At 39.3% G+C, this 7,119-nt stretch overlaps 1 long non-coding RNA gene across 1 annotated transcript; it reads left to right on the plus strand.

Moving 5' to 3' along the window:
• The first annotated feature begins 1,088 nt into the window (after positions 1 to 1,088).
• On the plus strand, positions 1,089 to 1,585 carry LOC121807309. The gene is made up of 2 exons (XR_006051794.1): positions 1,089 to 1,208; positions 1,305 to 1,585. It is a non-coding gene; the product is annotated as an uncharacterized LOC121807309 (long non-coding RNA).
• The last annotated feature ends 5,534 nt before the right edge of the window (positions 1,586 to 7,119 follow it).

Consider the following 7,119-nt stretch of genomic DNA (forward strand, 5'->3'; position numbering starts at 1 on the left):
ACTCCCTTGGTCAGCGAATACGAGTCCCGTTTTACCGTTTTAGTCCGTCCACGAATAGGAGTCCCGGTTCATTATTACTATAAATGGTAAGAAGCCACACATTCCACTAACTCATTTCACTCATATGGAGTATCATTTAAAGCTAATATATACCATTGGACCTTTCTTCCACCAACTTTCTTCCACTCACTTTTCTTAACATTTCTTAAAACTCGCGCCTGAAATGAATAAGACTCATATTTGCGGACAGAGGAAGTAGTACATAAAATGTACATGGTTTGCCGTTTTGACAAAAGTTAGGGTTTTCATATGAATACATCCTTGGGTGCAAATACTTTATACTATATTCAATATAATATGTTCTCATATTTTCAATTGTTTTTATATGAACCTCAGCATTCATGCATACTCCTTTCGGTCCCCATTAAATGTCTAATATTTTCTTATTTGAATAGCTCCCAATAAATGTTTCGTTTCACTTTTACTATTTTAGTAAATGGGCAATATATTCCACTAATTCGTTTAACTTACAATTATTACAAAACTATATAAAAGTAGGGTCTACATTTCACTTACTTTTTTCATTCATTTTCTTTCATAAAGTCAAACAATTTCTTAAAACTCGCATCGTTCAAATATAGAACATTTAATGTGGATCGGGGAGAGTATACATTTTATCCGGAAGCATTTGTAGGTTGTTTTTGTGGAAGATACTCTGAATAACTTGTTATCATCTCCCATGCATTCAATGTCATATTATACACAAGTACTGAAGTACGTACTGTATTCTTTTTATTATTAGGGCATAGTCAAGTTTCATGAAATGAGCAGATATGGGCTTATTTCTTGATCTTGGTGGCTGTTCCAGTTACAACATTTAACTTAGTGAAGCCCGCTGAATAAAGTTGGGCCCGCACTGTTTAATTGTGAAATATGCGTAATTCAAAACTGCCGAAGGAGCTGCTTTATTTTTCTTGCCTAGAATTTCGGATCCAAAAATGACTTGAAGATTACCATTTTGCCCCTGCAATTTTTAAATCATCCCCAAAATAGAGAGAGCTCTCATCATTTTCCCTGGCTACAAAAAAATGTCGACCCAACCTAGATTTGCATAAATCGATTCGGAATATCAACTCAGCAGCGGAGCTCAGGTCTGAGACGGGGGTGTACTGAAAATTTTCGTTGCTTACTTTCCCCCATCACCACAGGTATACCGGTTGTCGGCTATTTCTTTCAATTTACACACTCGGATAATTGGCTCGAATTGAGTTTAACACCCACCATAATTTTTGAGTTTTTTTTAGACCTATCTCAGGATCAAGAATCGGGAAAGTTACAAACTGTTGGGCTAGACATCGTCATCGTGCTCCTGATCTCGTCCTCTGTAAGCCTAGGTACGGAGTTTTTCAAAAAATTCATGAGTTGTATTTGCTCGGTTATTATTCTTCTTGCCAAAAATATGTTATTTTCTTATCTCTTTTGGGATAATACCCGACCCCACTTTGTTGAGATCTGAAATTTCCGTTTGTGTATGCAACTTCTACTAGGGACCACGAGTATCTATATTTTGGGTGCCATTTTATTATGTTGTTGTGTTGATAAGCATACAATTTGCTCATACCTTATTATCTAGTTAAGGCCAATAGCCAAATCGGTCGATGAGTCATTTGACCACCAAATCAGCGCAACTATGCTTGTTGCTCGAGGACATTATGCTCCTCTATCGTGAAGAAACCACAACAGTGTTACATTGTTATATCAGTGCCCGATCTAGACGTGAGAGGTGTCAGATTGTTGAGCACGCTCGGCGATACAGCGTGCTCAAGAAGATCCCTGTCCAATTGAAGTACTTAGACCAGCTACTGCACGTGACAAATTCTGCAATCTACATTAGACGTGTATCCAATCTGACGTGCAAATTCTGCAATCTACATTAGACGTGTATCCAATCTACGCATGGACCGTAAAACCGCTGGAATACATTAGACATTAAAACATGAGAAAATAGACATTAAAACATTTATGAGATGTGCATAGTTGAAAGAAAACAGCTGCCAGTGAATAAGGTACTACTAGTATTTATTTATTAGAAAAACAAAAACTGATACAGAATTTGATAATTACAGCTGGAATATAATTTTGGCGAGCAAAGCAACAAACAATTCTCGTGCAAACGCCAAACCCTCATTCCTCTAAATGGCTTCCCACAACTACTTCCTCTTCGCCCTAACTCTCCTCCTCCTCTCCGCCGCCGCCGACAAATGTGAGACGCCAGGCTACGGCGAGGAAGAAGGCGCGCCTAATCGGCGATCTCTGTTCTGGAACAAAGCGATCCACTACTACATCTCCTACGGCGCTCTCCTCGCCAACAGGATCCCTTACCCGCCGCGATCCGGCCGCTCCTACTACACGCACGATTGCCACAGAGCGAGGGGGCCCGTCCACCCCTACTCTCGCGGCTGCTCCGCCATCACCCACTGCCGCCGCTGATCTGCAATTATACCAATGCGTGTTGGATTCGATTGAGATTTGAGGGCAATGTGGCAATCTGTTGCTGTTTTGGGGATTCTGTTTCGATCTCGAGTGTTGTTTGTTAATTATGATTAATTTGTAGGTTAATAGTACTTAATCAGTGTTGCTTGTGTTAAAGTTTGAGTCTATAAGAGGATCCGAAATTCCGTCTCGGATTCAGGCTCCAAATCCCCTCTACGTCATCATTCTTCTCATTTTCTATGTCACGCCACAACTCTCATAACACTGCAGGCTCCTCCACCCCCAACTATTAAATTTCATTATTCACGACTACAAGCTATTTTACTTGTAAAATAAAAAATGTTAAGCAATTATAACACGAAAAATTAATTCTTCATTCGAAAATTAAGAATTGCAAACATAGAAATTTAAAATTTAAAAAAAATACATTAAAAACTGAATAAATACTTAAATACATAAAATTGAAATAAAGTCCAGCCCAATAAATATATTAAACCTAATTTTCTCCCTCCTCTTTTCCCACACAGTCATCTTCTTCCCCGCTCTTTTTCATTTTTTTTCTCTACTTCCATTTCCGTCGACTAATCCTCCTAAACTCAAAAATACAACAAATATGAAGGTTCAAAGGCGGGACATATGTGCGGGCTGGCCCACGCCTTAAAAAATGCTCTAAATGATAGTACTAGTACATTTTTTAAAATAAGCACCATTCGCTTTAATATTTTCTTTACTTTATTTTGTTTAAACTTAACTTGAAATTCAATGCACAAAATAAGAAATGTTTCACTAAAAATAACACAGAGGAAGTATTTGGCTATTCACGTGAAAGGCTCGTTTGATGCCATGAGAGGGTTGGGTCAGATCCATGATTGTGGTTCGAATCACATGAGAATCCATGATTGTGGTTCGAATAACATATCTCATGTGATGTGATGTGATGTTTGGTTGCCATAATACGAGGCTACCTACTCCTCAAGATATCATGTGTTATAAGCTCTTGCAACATAACAAGACTAACAAAACTGATAAATGAAAATTAATCACTTAGGAAAATCATAATATCATTTTCCTTCATCTGCGCAACAACACAATAAAACTGGAAGTGCTGATTTTTTTTTTCCATATCATATAGATCTCTGTTTCACTAAAATTCATAAGTAATAGCATAAATATCACGGATGAACAATTAAGAGAGAAACATAGACAAATTCAGAAAACAAAAAATCTATATTATTTTGTCTGGTTTATACTTATTTCAACAATGCCAATTAATATTATATCACACATGGATCAAAGCTATTCCATAACTCTTTTGCTAAAAAATACACATTAGATAAACTAATACTTAGCCATCAATTAACACTACATCCCAAACCAACAACAACCAAAAGAAGAGCTAATTTCCAAACATAAAAGAGAAGAGTAATCTTCCTACAAAACACGAACACACAACAACCATGATGATGCGATCCTCGGCACAAGGTAAAACCGTCCCATTACGGGACTGTTTTACGAGAAATCAGGCAAGGACTCCACGATGCGCATGATGACCCTTTAGGCGGCCCTAATATCTCCGTCTTCGGGGGTTAAAGCGCGTAGGAGACTTGGTAGACAGACGCCCCATCGAAGCATGGACCACCCACATCAAATAGCTTATGACGAACTGGTGTGGATGGCTCGTCAGAATCGGCCGGGGAATCATATCGCATCCCCCGTATGGGTGCGTCGGGTACGAGTGATTCACTTAACACGATGACCTCAGTGTTGTCCGATAGGGTAATAACCTAACGAGGGAACTCATCTTTGACGTCGAACAATCCAAACAAACTCGCAAGAAGGCTGAATTCGGGTTCGTCACAGTAGTAATATGCGAACGTGTTTCAGTAAGGCCATTTTTCACAATTATTGAACTACGGATGTATACGAACCTGGAAAATCAGCTTTCATGCAATGGCACATCCAGAAGTTGAATATTGTGGAGTATAATAGTAAAATAATTAATTTTAAAAATTATTTTTTAATTTGAGTATTTATATTCGGAAATGACATATTATCTATAATATCAAAAATTCTAAAAATTACTATAATTTTTTAAAATAATTTAAATATGTATAATAAGATTGAAATGTTAAATTATATTGTAAAAAATATAGAAAAAATAAAGAAATATCACTATATATTAATATCACTATTCAAGTATGTGTTTAATTTAAATAAATTAATTAGTGGAAATATCAATAAAGTATTTTATGTACAAAATTGATTAAATGGTTAAAATTGTTTAAAAGTGAAGTTAGGCCAATATCAATACATTTTTGCTGCTTGATTAATTTGAAATAATACAAATAAAAAAATACATTAAAATTTTAAAGTTTATTTATAAAATTAGAAATAGCAGTAGATAACTAGAGTAGGAATGTGTCAATTTTTTATGGTGCCACCTATTTTCTTGTATATAAATTTATAGGGAATAAAAGTAATAAGTGTAGAGGACTTTCTCTCCTCCCCGGTAATAGTAATCACTCTCTCCTCATCACAACAAGCACGTATCTCTGAAAACAAATCTGAAAAGGCTCTCTCCATCTTTCATTCTCGCCTTCTTGGTCGCCGCCGGATTTCAGACACGGCTGCCACAGCGTAGTTCCTCCTCATCTCTTGCTCACCTCATCATCAATTCTCTGTGTTGGGTAAAGGGGCGGTGGATCGGACGCCGTAGGGTCAAAGGCAAACTTTCCGGCAGCAGTCCGGGGGCTCGACCCTGTTAGGATCGTCGACTGCAATATTAGTTTGATATTGTCCGCTTTGGGTCAAGCCCGCACGGATTTATTTTTGGGTCACTCCCAAAAGGCCTCAAACTAATTGGGGTTGGATAGGAATTATATACACATTCCCTCACTCAAACCCATCCCACATCGGATAAGGGAGGGAAGTTGGAAGGTGTATATAATTCCTGTCCAACCCCAATTAGTTTGAGGCCTTTTGGGAGTGACCCAAAAACAAATCCATGCGGGCTTGACCCAAAGCGGACAATATCAAACTAATGTTGCAGTCGACGATCCTAACAAGTGGTATCAGAGCCCAGGTGGCTATGTGTTGTGCCTGGATGAGCCTCGGTTAGGGTCGGGCCCTGAAAGACTCGGGTTAGAGTCGGGCCCAGGATGACCCAGGGGCCAGGATTGGAACGACCCATGTCTGTGTCGACTGCGTTCCCGATGTGGTCTCGGTTTGAGGGAAGGTTTGTTGGGTTACAAACCTATCCCACATAAAATGAGTGAGGGAAGTTGGAAGGTGTATATAATTCCTGTCCAACCCCAATTAGTTTGAGGCCTTTTGGGAGTGACCCAAAAACAAATCCGTGCGGGCTTGACCCAAAGCGGACAATATCAAACTAATGTTGCAGTCGACGATCCTAACAAGTGGTATCAGAGCCCAGGTGGCTATGAGTTGTGCCTGGATGAGCCCCGGTTAGGGTTGGGCCCTGAAGGACTCGGGTTAGAGTCGGGCCCAGGATGACCTAGGGCCAGGGTTGGAACGACCCATGTTTGTGTCGACTGTGTTCCCGATGTGGTCTCGGTTTGAGGGGAGGTTTGTTGGGTTACAAACCTATCCCACATCGGATGAGTGAGGGAAGTTGGAAGGTGTATATAATTCCTGTCCAACCCCAATTAGTTTGAGGCCTTTTGGAAGTGACCCAAAAACAAATCTGTGCAGGCTTGACCCAAAGCGGACAATATCAAACTAATGTTGCAGTCGACGATCCTAACAGACCCCACCTGGATCCGCCGCTGCTTTCATGTCGACTCGTCGGCAATCACCACCTTGTCTTTCATATTCCAATACACTCTGTTTGTCCCGACCACTTTCTTAAACGTTATGTATCGGGCCTTCAGCAGTTTCACTCGAATCGATATGTCTTCGGTAGAAAGTTCAGCTCCAAATGGAGAGTTGATCACTCCACGGAGAATGCGAAGCACTTCATCAGTCCCTCAATCATCGTCCCATTCCCGGCCACCCCTCATATTGACCATAGTCGAAAGAAGGAGGGTATCCGTCCCTCGATTCCATTTCCCTCGATTGAAGAACGCTGCTTGTTGAGGAATGGGGAAGTTCATTTCGGAGAGAATGGTTTCACAGGATACTTTTGTTGTCTTTGTATATCACCTTATATACACCATTAGAGCTAAACTACTTCTTCCGTCTTCATTAATGGATTGTGGTTGAGCAATTAACGCTGGTGGTAGATAAATGTCTAGTCTAGGGTTTAGGGAGACGCCGACCTCGGTTTCGTACCGTGTTTTAGCAAAAATGTGGAGAGGAAGTGATTGATTCACATACATGCATGCAATCGAGAAAATGAGAGTAGGTATTTATATATTCTACCAATAAATGAGTGTTATAATTTAGACTAAATTCTCAAAATGGTCCTTAACATATTGCAATTTTTTGATATTGGTCAAAAACATTATCTTCTTAATTATTTGGTCCCTTACCTTTGAAATCGGATCGCATTTCGTCTGAAATGGACGGAACCGTTAAAATGTAACGGTCAACGAATTTTAAATTGATTTTTGACCAGATTAAGAGTTATGAGTATGTTTTATTAATGTCTAATATCTAATTAATGTC

Source organism: Salvia splendens, chromosome 6 (assembly GCF_004379255.2).
Source record: "Salvia splendens isolate huo1 chromosome 6, SspV2, whole genome shotgun sequence".
NCBI classification, from domain to species: Eukaryota; Viridiplantae; Streptophyta; class Magnoliopsida; order Lamiales; family Lamiaceae; genus Salvia; species Salvia splendens.